Source organism: Lissotriton helveticus, chromosome 2_1, assembly GCF_964261635.1.
Source record: "Lissotriton helveticus chromosome 2_1, aLisHel1.1, whole genome shotgun sequence".
Lineage (NCBI taxonomy): Eukaryota > Metazoa > Chordata > Amphibia > Caudata > Salamandridae > Lissotriton > Lissotriton helveticus.
Genome location: NC_136059.1, coordinates 1,972,869,411 through 1,972,881,604, shown reverse-complemented (window position 1 = coordinate 1,972,881,604; position 12,194 = coordinate 1,972,869,411). Strand labels below are relative to the sequence as shown.

Below are 12,194 nucleotides of genomic sequence, written 5' to 3'. Positions count from 1 at the left end.
CACTACGCATCGGCACAAAGATGTCGGTTCTGCAGCATCGGCGTCGGCGCCAAAGTCTACAACGGACCCGCGCCACGTTGCAGCTGAAGATTCGTCGACGCAAATACCGTCGACACCGAGGGACTCCGACGCCACCGGACACCGGCCGTCGGCTATCACACCCTCCGCCTCCTTCACTACACAAGTCACCGACTCCCTAAAACGGATTCAGGAAAAGACTTTGTCGACAACAGCTCCCACACCGTCGGCTCCAAAAGAGGTGGACACTCCTCAGAAGTCATCAGCCAAGCTTCTTTACACTCTTCCACCAAAAGTGCCACCAAAGGCATTTGCACCTAGATCGGTGCCAAAGACTTCGGCTCCTTCGGCGCTTCAAGCCTCAGATGAACAATCTGAGCATTACATCGATGCCCACACAGGGAAACTGACCCTTTACAAAAGGAAGATCACTTCCCAACCACTGGAATCCTATGTTATTCCACTGAAGAAAAAGAGGACAGCACAGGACAGTCCTGCCCTTATTGAGCCTATTCTACCACCACCAAGAAGGAGTCCATCACCTTCCCCAAACCAATCAGGGGGAGAGGCTGATGAGGAAGACGACCAATACACTTTCCCAGTGGACAATGACCCTGATGTTCAGCAGGACACATATGACGACACTGGGGACCAAGGTGGACAGCAGGTGGTACAAGATCCACAAGGTTTTGGGGCACGTACGTCTCCAACAGAGGATTCTGCAGCATTTAATGCTTTAATCGAACGGGCAGCAGCAAATCATGATGTAGACATGCATGCTGACCCGGTGGAGGAAGACTTTTAGTTTAACACTTTCTCTGTCTCAGAAAGAACTGTTAAAATACTTCCTATGCTCAAAGGTGTCCTTAGACATGCCCCAGAGATCTTTAAGGAACCTACCAGGGCACGAGTGGTCAACCCACGTATCGAGAAGAAATACAGGCCAGCTCCTGGAGATCCTGCATATATTCGAGGACAGTTGCCTCTAGACTCGTTGGTGGTCGCCAATGCCCGCAAAAGGGCAAACTCCCAAACTACGGGTGAAGCTCCTCCCCCTGACAAGGAGTCGAAAGTGCTTGAGGCATCCGGCAAGAGGGTGGCTGCGCAGGCTGCCAATGTATGGCGTATAGCAAACACACAGGCACTACTAGCGCGTTACGATAGGGCGCATTACGACACCCTAGAACAGCTCCTTCAACATCTACCTGATGAGTATAAGGAAGCAGCCGAAATGCTCATACAAGAGGGGAAGCTTATATCAAATGCTGCAATAAAGTGTGCACTTGATGTGGCAGACACAGCGGCTAGGGGAATTAACACTAGCGTCATGCTGAGGCGACAAGCTTGGCTTCGTATATCTGGATTTAAACCTGACATCCAAACTACAATCCTCAACCAGCCCGTCAATCCTGACAGACTGTTTGGCCCAGATGTAGACACCACACTTGAAAAGATTAAGAAGGACAACGAGACTGCTAAGTCCATGGGGGCACTTCAGTCACAACAGTTCAGGGGAAACACTTTTCGTCGCTCAGGAGCGCGTGGTGTTACCAGAGGACACTTGGGTCAACAATCACAATTTACAAAGGGTGGTGCACAATCCTCCTACCCCAAGCAGGGTAGAGGAGGATACAGAGGTAACAGTGCCAAGGGCAGAGGCAGAGGAAACAACAACTCCCGTTCCTCTGCCGCCAATAAACAGTGACTCTCTGTCACTGCCCCCCGGCCATCCAACACCTGTCGGGGGGAGACTCCAGCAGTTCCTGCCAGTCTGGACATCCATCACCACAGACAGGTGGGTGAAAAAAATTATCCAATACGGTTATTGTTTGGAGTTAACATCCACTCCTCCCAACATTCCCCCAAGACACCGTCCTATGTCGGCAGAGCACTTGCACTTATTGCAGCAGGAAGTCTTGGTAATGCTGCAAAAAGGCGCGATAGAGCTCGTACCAGTGGAGGAGGAAGGCACAGGGGTCTATTCCCTATACTTCCTCATCTCAAAAAAGGACGGATCCCTCAGACCTATTCTGGATCTACGCCCCCTCAACATGTATATACTGTCGGAACACTTTCACATGCTAACACTGCAACAAATTCTTCCCCTGCTAAACCAAGGGGACTTCCTAGCATCCTTGGACCTCAAGGATGCTTATTTCCACATCCCACTCCACCCATCCCACAGAAAATACCTCAGGTTCACTATTCAGAACAGGCACTATCAGTTCAAAGTCCTACCCTTCGGGGTGACTACTGCCCCCAGAGTGTTTACAAAGTGTCTGGCGACAGTAGCGGCGCACCTCAGGAGGCAAAACATACATGTCTACCCGTACCTAGACGACTGGCTTGTTCAAGCAAAGTCGGAACAACAGTGCGCCGCAGACATGTCCCACACTATTCAACTTCTTCACAGTCTGGGATTCTCGCTAAACTACCCAAAGTCGCACCTTCAACCAGCCCATGTGCGGCAGTGTAGGAAGGTAGATCCCTGACTATGGTTGCCCCCAACTTTTTGCCTGGTGTTTTGCTGGTTTTCTGACTTAGTTGACCTGGGGCCCTGCTATTCAGGACCCCAGGCCTACTGCTCTCTCTGTAAAATGGATTCCATGTACCTTAGGTACATATCTAATTGGATACTGAGTCACCTTATCAGTCCCTGTACAGTGTACCTTAGGTACCCAGGGCATAGGTGTACCCAGGGCCTACCAGGGGCTGCAGCATGTATTATGCCACCCCTGGCTGGCCATCCAAATCTGACACAACTGGCTGCACGACAGCTGGGGCAAGGTGGTGTAATCACCCTTTGCTTTAGATATAGTATACCTATATCTAACCCTAAAAATGGACACACAGATCTCCTATCAGTCACTCCTATGGCAGGCCTTAACAATCCTGAAGGCAGAGTGCTTGGAATCGTGTGAGATGGTGCTCTGGCATGAGCTGAGCCTGTCTGCGGCTTTCGGGATCCATCCCTTAGCCGTTTCCATGATATCGCATACCATATACTCTTAAGTGCATTATAATCCTCGCGGTTATATGCCAACTCTGGTATCGCTTTATCAAAACATGTCGAGTAAGGTGTCATACGAATTGGAATACTAACCCCTCGCCAATTCTGGCGACGGGGTTAGCATTCCACCCTTCTAGAGGGACACGACATGTATGTAACCTGTAACCCCGGTTAAAGTCAGGCATAGCCTCAGCTCCACAAAATGGATGCTGCCACCGAGACACAAGTCTGCCCTCCTGCTGCTGGGAGTCCTCCCAGAGCAGGAGGCAAGGACAAAGGGTTTCCTGCCAGGGGCGGTGCCAGCACCGTCCCAGACAGGGTTTTGTGTATTCCAGGTAGGCAGGGCTACAGAGGAAGGTGACTGCAAGTGGCACCCCGGTGCTCACTGTGCATAGGCCGGCTGAAACCAGTTCCAGGGGCACTCCAGCCCCTGGCCTGGGGAAAGCCCGCCAAAGGAGAGGGGTGTAACCACCCCCCTCCTGGTCCCACCCATAGGGCAGGACTTAGTCGCGTGCCAGCCCCCTTTTCCCAGATAAAGGTAGGAGCAGGCCCCCTTCCAAATTAGATCATCTTTGGAATCAAGACACGACTTTCTACGAAAGGACATCAAGATGTCTTCTTCAAGATTCTCCCTTGTGGCAAAGGAGTAGTCACCCTGCATCCGCAGGCACCACCTTAAGAACACTGCGGTCTGCTGCAAGTCCTTCCTCCGGAATCCGACTGCCCAGCTCGACAAGACCCGGCTTCCCTGGCACCTCTGACCTCTACTCACCTCTACAGCCAAGCTGAGAACCGTGAGTGCGACGAGACCTCAAGGGACCGACTATTGCCAAGACTGCACGACTTCTTCACAGCAAGCCCGCCGAGTAATCTCCTGGCGAGTGCTTTGGGGTCCGAGAAGCCCCAACCCTGAGCAGCTCCAGCACCAAAGAGCAGCCCCCCAGCATCTCCACGATCGGCGTGGGGCCCTTCTGCTTTTTGCTGCTCACCGGGTTGTTTGGCTACTAGCCCGCTGGCTTGTGGCCTTCTGAACGACGCCCGACGACATCACTGCTGCTGGTCTGGTTGCTCCAGACTGGCCCTTGCTCCCTTCCCGAAGAGGAGTACCCCGGACCCTCCTGGTCCACTCAAGACGCCATTTTGAGTCCACCGCGTGGGCTTGAATTAGCCAAGACTTGTTGCCCAATCCTGGGTAACTTCGACGCCGACAGCTTCATCCATCGTGGGACAGCTCGCCTCTCCATCCTGGTCGCCGACAACGCCTCCTGGTCCGTGAGATCTGCAGAGCCAGCGTCGCCCACTCACCTAGTCGAGGTGACTGCCATCCGGTGCCCTCCTGGTGCCCACTGACTACTGGCTAGTAGTCACGAACTTGGTCCCCTCTGCTTTCAGGTGTCATCCATCTTCCAGATCCAGGCTTGGATCAACTCGAACTATCTTCACTGGTCGCCTGCCAGCATCTTTCTTCCAGGCTCCTGGTTCGTCTACGAGGATTCCCGACGTCTTTTGAGACCTATGCAGCTGCAGCCCCTGGGCTAGGTAACTTCGGCATTTCGGTGCCCCAGCATAGCCTCACTATCCAAAGGTCAGGATCCACTGTCGTTTTCTCCCTACCAGGTCGGGTTCGCCCGTGAACGCTAACTTTAACTTTACTAGCTATCATAGACTTTGTCCCGCATCCCGCGTGAGAGTGCACACTCTGCACCCGAGTCCCCTGGGCCTCCTAGAAGTAATCTAACGATTCTATAGTCAAGTCCTAGCGATTCCAAAGCCTATTAGTACTGTACTTACCTGCTAGTAATTTCGCATTCCACTTTCAGAGTATATGGTTTTTCGTGCCCCTCGGGCATTTGTGTATACTGTGCTAACTTAAGTATTTTTATAAGAGTTTTGTTGTGTGCTTAGCTCCCTGTCTCATAAAGAGCCAGGGTAGTCTTGTTATAAATAAATACACTGTTTATTTTCATAACAACTTGTGTGGTGTCCTTTCACTGGGTGTACAAGGGGTAATGTGATGGTAAAACAGCTGGCTTAACACGCCCTCTAGAGTCTTAGCCTTAGACTGCTCGTATCCATGCTACTAGGATAGCTGGTCTATAAGGTTGACTTACAACCAATCATCAATAAGGGTTGTTTGGACTGATATATAGTGATCACTAGAACAGTGAGCACTGCACATCAGGCCAACTTCTCACATTGGTGGCAGCGGTGGGATTTGAGCTTGCTGTTGTTTTACCACACATATCCTAAGAATATCTTGTGAAAGATCACATAAGTACTAAAGGTACATATAACTTAGCTTAGAATACTCTGAGTTCTACTGAACCAGCTGTTGTAGCTCCTAGGGCCTAGCACACCCTAAACTACAACTCTAGCAAGGGATCGGTAGGTAAACATATAGTGTAGGTAAGTGCACCACTTACACCTCACTAGAAAAGCATGTCTAACCATGGAGAGTCTTCAGAGACTCCCCTTGTGGTTATTGACCCTCCACAGGTCAACTCAAGATATGCAGCTCTCAATTTCCAGGAGCTGAGACACTTGTGTACCTCCAGGAAATTGAAACAGGGGTCTAACCCCACCACTCCCTTCCTGTTGGATCTCTTAGAGACCTATGATGCTAGTAAAGCATCTCAGGGAGAGGGGAATATGCCAGCCTTAGAGGGGCACCTTGGTGATCCAGACCTCCACAACACTGTAAATGCAGTTGAGGAGGAGGATCTAGAGGAACTCTCTGAGGGTGAGGCAAACAAGGGTCCTGAGTTAGTCAGCAGACTCACTAGGGCCAACTTAGACCTACTTGGGGAAGGATCTGGGGGACCCCCCAGTACTGACCCTGATGAGGCCTAACCTTGGAGTTAGGAGAGATAGATCTCTTTCTAGGGACTCCATTAGATCTCTGCACTCTAATGCCTCTTCTCAGAGGAGAAGGAACTCTCCCCAGAGGAGATTGACTTCCCCTCAGAGAAGAGAGCATGAAGCAAGGATGAGACAAGCTAAACTGAGGATTGAAAGGGAAGAACTTGCCCTGGCCAAAGAGAAGCTTGCCTTTGCTAGAGAGCAGCAGATGAGTGGGTTAGCTCCCACTGGTGGCAGCAATCTCCCAAGAGATAGAGAGAAGGGTTTAGATACTAAACACCTGACTAAGATAGTGCCCCCCCTTTAAGCAAGGGGATGACATCCAGAAATGGATGGCTGCTTTGGAGAGGGCCTGCACTGTGCAGTGCATTCCCCAGAGTCAGTGGGCAGCTATACTGTGGCTCTCCTTTGATGGCAAAGGTAGAGATAAGCTCCTCACTACTAGAGTTGAGGAGGCTAACAATTACCAGGTCCTGAAAAATGCACTGGTTGATGGGTTTGGCTTAACCACTGAGCAGTACAGGTTGCTGTTCAGAGACACCCAGAAAACTCAGTCTCAGGACTGGTCTGACTTTGTTGATTGTGCCACTAAGGCTTTGGAAGGCTGGCTACTGGGTAGCAAGGTTACTGACTTCACAGGATTGTATAATCTTATGAGAGAGAAAGTCTTAAATAATTGTCAGAACCAGTTATTACACCAGCACCTGGTAGACTCTGATCTGACCTCTCCACAAGAATTGGGTAAGAGGGCAGACAAATGGGTCAGAACCAGGATTAGGCCCAAGAACCAAGGTGGTGACCAGAAAAAGGAATCAACCAAGCCTCAAGAGAAGGGTGGGAATAAATCTCCAGATCAAACCACATCAGGGCCCCAAAAATCCTCTGAGGGGGGTGGGTCCCAGAATCCTTCTAATAACCAGAAGAAACCTTATTGTTATCCCTGTAAACAGGTGGGTCATTTGAAAACTGACAGCAGTTGCCCAAAGAATAACAATAAGGAAAACATACCCCCAAGTAACATTCCCAAACCTCCTGTTACTACTAGTAGTAATCCCCCAGGTGGTGGGAGTACCCCCAAGAATTTGGGTGCATTTACTTTGGGAGTTCCTGGGGACTCTGGCCTAACCAGGTCCCCAAACTTAGATACTCTTGTCTGTGAGACTGGCATGGGGTTTGCCAACTTCACAACTTGTCCCAACACTTTGGGGAAGTACAGACAGGAGCCCCTCATCAATGGTATAAAAGTTGAGGCCTATAGAGATACAGGGGCTAGCATCACCATGGTGACTGAGAGTCTAGTCCCCTCAAGGCAACTTTTACCTGGTGCCACATACCAGGTGACCAATATTGATGGAGTACAGAGAGATCATCCCATGGCAGTGGTCAATCTCAGCTGGGGAGGTGTCACTGGCCACAAGAGAGTGGCAGTGTCACCAAACTTGCCTGTAGATTGCCTACTGGGGAATGATTTAGAGCTCTCAGCCTGGGCTGAGGTAGAGCAAGAAACCCATTTCAAAATGGTAAACCTCCATGGTAAGGTTAGTGGGGCAGTGATAGCCACAGCCCCAGTCCAAGATGTCCTCCCTGAACAGGTCAGGAGGGCTGTGCCAGGCACAGCCCAATCTCAGACAACTTCCTTCCCAGAACAGTTTGTCAAGGCTGTGATGGTCACAGCCCACACTCAAACTGAGCCCCCTCCTGAAAAGGTTGGGAGAGTTGTGATGGCCACAGCTCAAACTCAGACAGATGATAGTGTTGGGAAGCCTGAAACTATGGATCACTCCACTCAGACAGAGAGCATTGAGGAGGAAGAGAAATCTCCCTCCCACCAGACTTTAGGAAAGGGTCAGCCTCCTCAGGGAACTGATCTGACCCCTTGTGAAGAAACTGCCACAGAGGTAGTCAGGCCTAGCCTGGCAGAACCCCTGATGTCAGTAGACCCTTCCAAGGTGGGACCCAGTCTGGAGCAGGTAACCTGCTCTACCCTGCCTCAGTCAGCCCAGGGCTGTAGAGGTCAGGGAGGCCAGTGTTGGACCCCAAAGGGCCCCCTGTCCAAAAGAATTCCCCAATCAGCAGATTAAGGGCACTGAAGCTAGTAATCCTAGCCAAGTGAAAATAAAATCAACTCCTGAGGGATCCCCCTTAAATTTAGTTAAGGACCTCCCACCGATGGACACTGTTGGGCACAGCCAGACCTGGGACCTAAGGGCCCCAAACCTGACCTGTCCCTCCAGTAAGCCAAACAGAGGGACCCAACCTCCAGCTGTAGGTAGCCAGAGGTTGACCCTGAGAGCCCCAAACAATTCAGTCTTGGAAAGAAAGGCCTCTATGGTGGAAAATGATTGGAGGAAGCTGAGCCCAAAATTAGTGGAGCCTCACTTCAGTACTCCATTTCAGCACCAGCCTTTTCCTTTGCCAAAACACACCACAGGTAGAGATTCCTTATGGTGGAGACCCTCAGATACCCTTAGGGTGAGGGATTGCTTAGTGGACCATGAGATAGGGGGTGACCATGCCAGTGCTGGTACTTCCTTATATGGCCACTCAGGCAATATAGGCTTACCTGGCAAGGGTAGCCTTATCTCCTTTCGTTTGGGGGGGGGGGGGTTATGTAGGAAGGTAGATCCCTGACTATGGTTGCCCCCAACTTTTTGCCTGGTGTTTTGCTAGTTTTCTGACTTAGTTGACCTGGGGCCCTGCTATTCAGGACCCCAGGCCTACTGCTCTCTCTGTAAAATGGATTCCATGTACCTTAGGTACATATCTAATTGGATACTGAGTCACCTTATCAGTCCCTGTACAGTGTACCTTAGGTACCCAGGGCATAGGTGTACCCAGGGCCTACCAGGGGCTGCAGCATGTATTATGCCACCCCTGGCTGGCCATCCAAATCTGACACAACTGGCTGCACGACAGCTGGGGCAAGGTGGTGTACTCACCCTTTGCTTTAGATATAGTATACCTATATCTAACCCTAAAATGGACACACAGATCTCCTATCAGTCACTCCTATGGCAGGCCTTAACAATCCTGAAGGCAGAGTGCTTGGAATCGTGTGAGATGGTGCTCTGGCATGAGCTGAGCCTGTCTGCGGCTTTCGGGATCCATCCCTTAGCCGTTTCCATGATATCGCATACCATATACTCTTAAGTGCATTATAATCCTCGCGGTTATATGCCAACTCTGGTATCGCTTTATCTGAAAGAAACAGGTTAGTATTAGATTCCTTACCTTAGAATATCCCCAGGCGTCAGTCTGGATCCGGAAACTTTTGCGTAGCAGTACCCCTGCGCGTCGGTAGGCGTCGTCTGCAGGCGTCCCCTGCGGCTCCGCGTCGTCGGCGTCGTGCGCCTTGATGACGTCGCTGGAGTCTATAGACGCCGCCTCCGCGCGCTGACGTCAGTTCTTCTTTTTTCCGCGCCAGTTAGCGCAGATCCGAAGAGCAGTACTCCGGTCTTTTGACCTAGTTTTGTTAACTTTAACTCTTTCTTCAAGGTGCCGGTAGGATGCCCGGGTTTAAGAGTTGCGACGGGTGCGACCGAATGATGTCGGTCACCGACCACCATCGACTCTGCCTCCGGTGTCTGGGCGCGGACCACGACGTCGAGTCTTGCGTCGACTGCCGGGCCTTGACAGGTAAAGCTAGACGGGAGCGGTCCCGCAAGCTGCTCGAACTCCGAGTGTCGGCCCCGCGTCGAGAGCGGTCCCGGTCCGGTTGGAGGTCGAGGGAGCGGTCGAGGGAGCGATCGCGGAGCCGCCATGAGCGCTCCGGGAGTCGCCACCATTCCTCCGGTTCATCAGGTAAGCGACACAAGAGGTCGGGGCGTCATCATCGTACCCCCGACTCCCCCCGACGCCCGCTTGATGCGGCCGGGGGTTCAGGTGGCCCCACCCCCGCGGCCCCGCGTGGGTCGCCGACGCCGTCTGCCCCATACCCGTCGGTCCCTGGGGAAGGCGCGTCGCGCGAGGAGATTGAGGAGTTCCTCATGGCTATGAGGGCGATGTCTCCTCCGGCGGGGCCTACGGCGCCTGCGGGCGCGTCGGTCCCGTCTGGGAGCCCGAGCGGTTCGGGTGCACCTGCCCCGACGCCGCCGAGTGCTCCGGCCCCGGCGCCGCCGGCGCTGCTGGGCCCTTCAGGGTCGTCGCCGGCTGGTCCTCCGGCCTCCCCGGCGCCGATTCCATTGGGGCAACCCGTGGTGCCGCCTCCGTGCGGCGCCGTGACTCCGCCGTCGGTTCCGGCCGGCGTCGGGTCCCCGGTGCCGGCGGCGCCACCCCCGATCCCTCTCTGACTCCTGACGCGGAGTCGGACTGGCGTCGTCCGACGCCGAGTCCGGCGCCGTTGGGGCCCATTGGCTCCGAGGAGCCGGTTTATATCGTCGACTCGTCCTATGGCGATGAGGACGAATATGGAGAGGGTTGGGAGGGGTCTGAGGACCCTTTGTCACGAGCCTGCCAGTATGACGTGGACTGGGTAGGTGACTTAGGTGAGGCCAGTGGTCTGGACGAGTCGCCCAACCCTGGGTTTGTCTCGCCTTCCCCTGTGGCGTCGGAGGCGGGGGCTGCCTATTCGGTGGTCCTGATGAGGGCTGCCAAGGCTTTGCGCCTTGAGCTCCCCGTCGCTAAGGTGAAACCTAACATCCTCACCGAAGTATTTAAACCGCAGTCGTGCCCACAGGAGCCTCTGCTACCATTTAATGAGGCCCTGACGGATGTCCTTTTGGGCACCTGGTCCAGGCCCGCTTCCGGTGCACCGGTTGACCGGAACGTTGCCAGGCGTCACCGTCCGTGTTCGGACGACCCTGCCTTCCTTTCCACCCATCCCTCCCCGGAGAGTCTGGTGATCCATGCCTCCACTTCCCAGTCCGCATTCCCGTCGGCTCCGCCCGATCGGGAATCGAAGCGATATGACCAATTTGGCAAGAGGGTCTTTTCGTCTTTGAGTGCTTGTGAGAAGTTGGCCTGATGTGCAGTGCTCACTATTCTAGTGATCACTATATATCAGTCCAAACAACCCTTATTGATGATTGGTTGTAAGTCAACCTTATAGACCAGCTATCCTAGTAGCATGGATACGAGCAGTCTAAGGCTAAGACTCTAGAGGGCGTGTTAAGCCAGCTGTTTTACCATCACATTACCCCTTGAACACCCAGTGAAAGGACACCACACAAGTGTTATGAAAATAAACAATGTATTTATTAGAATAACAACAACCCTGTACTCTTTATGAGGACAGGGTGCTAAGCACACAACAAAACTCTTACGAAAATACTTAAGTTAGCACGGCATACACAAATGCCCGAGGGGCACGAAAAACCATATACTTTAAAAGTGGAATGCGAAATTACTAGCAGGTAAGTACAGTACTAATAGGCTTTGGAATCGCTAGGACTTGACTATAGAATCGTTAGATTACTTCTAGGAGACCTAGGGGACTCGGGTGCAGAGTGTGCACTCTCACGCGGGATGCGGGACAAAGTCTATGGAAGCTAGTAAAGTTAAAGTTAGTGTTTACGGGCGAACCCGACCTGGTAGGAAGAAAACGACAGTGGATCCTGACCCTTGGATAGTGAGGCTATGCTGGGGCACCGAAATGCCGAAGTTACCTAGCCCAGGGGCTGCAGCTGCATAGGTCTCAAAAGACGTCGGGAATCCTCGTTGCCGGACCAGGAGCCTGGAAGAAAAGATGCTGGCAGGCGACCAGTGAAGATAGTTCGAGTTGATCCAAGCCTGGATCTGGAAGATGGATGACACCTGAAAGCAGAGGGGACCAAGTTCGTGACTACTAGCCAGTAGTCAGTGGGCACCAGGAGGGCACCGGATGGCAGTCACCTCGACTAGGTGAGTGGGCGACGCTGGCTCTGCAGATCTCACGGACCAGGAGGCGTTGTCGGCGACCAGGATGGAGAGGCGAGCTGTCCCACGATGGATGAAGCTGTCGGCGTCGAAGTTACCCAGGATTGGGCAACAAGTCTTGGCTAATTCAAGCCCACGCGGTGGACTCAAAATGGCGTCTTGAGTGGACCAGGAGGGTCCGGGGTACTCCTCTTCGGGAAGGGAGCAAGGGCCAGTCTGGAGCAACCAGACCAGCAGCAGTGATGTCGTCGGGCGTCGTTCAGAAGGCCACAAGCCAGCGGGCTAGTAGCCAAACAACGCGGTGAGCAGCAAAAAGCAGAAGGGCCCCACGCAGATCGTGGAGATGCTGGGAGGCTGCACTTCGGTGCTGGAGCTGCTCAGGGTCGGGGCTTCACGGACCCCAAAGCACTCACCAGGAAATTACTCGGCGGGCTTGCTGTGCAGAAGTCGTGCA

At 52.9% G+C, this 12,194-nt stretch overlaps 1 protein-coding gene across 2 annotated transcripts in view; it reads left to right on the top strand.

Moving 5' to 3' along the window:
• The window catches only part of LRBA (LPS responsive beige-like anchor protein), a 2,244,423-nt gene that overhangs the window by 744,027 nt on the left and 1,488,202 nt on the right, over positions 1-12,194 (top strand). The window lies entirely within an intron of this gene.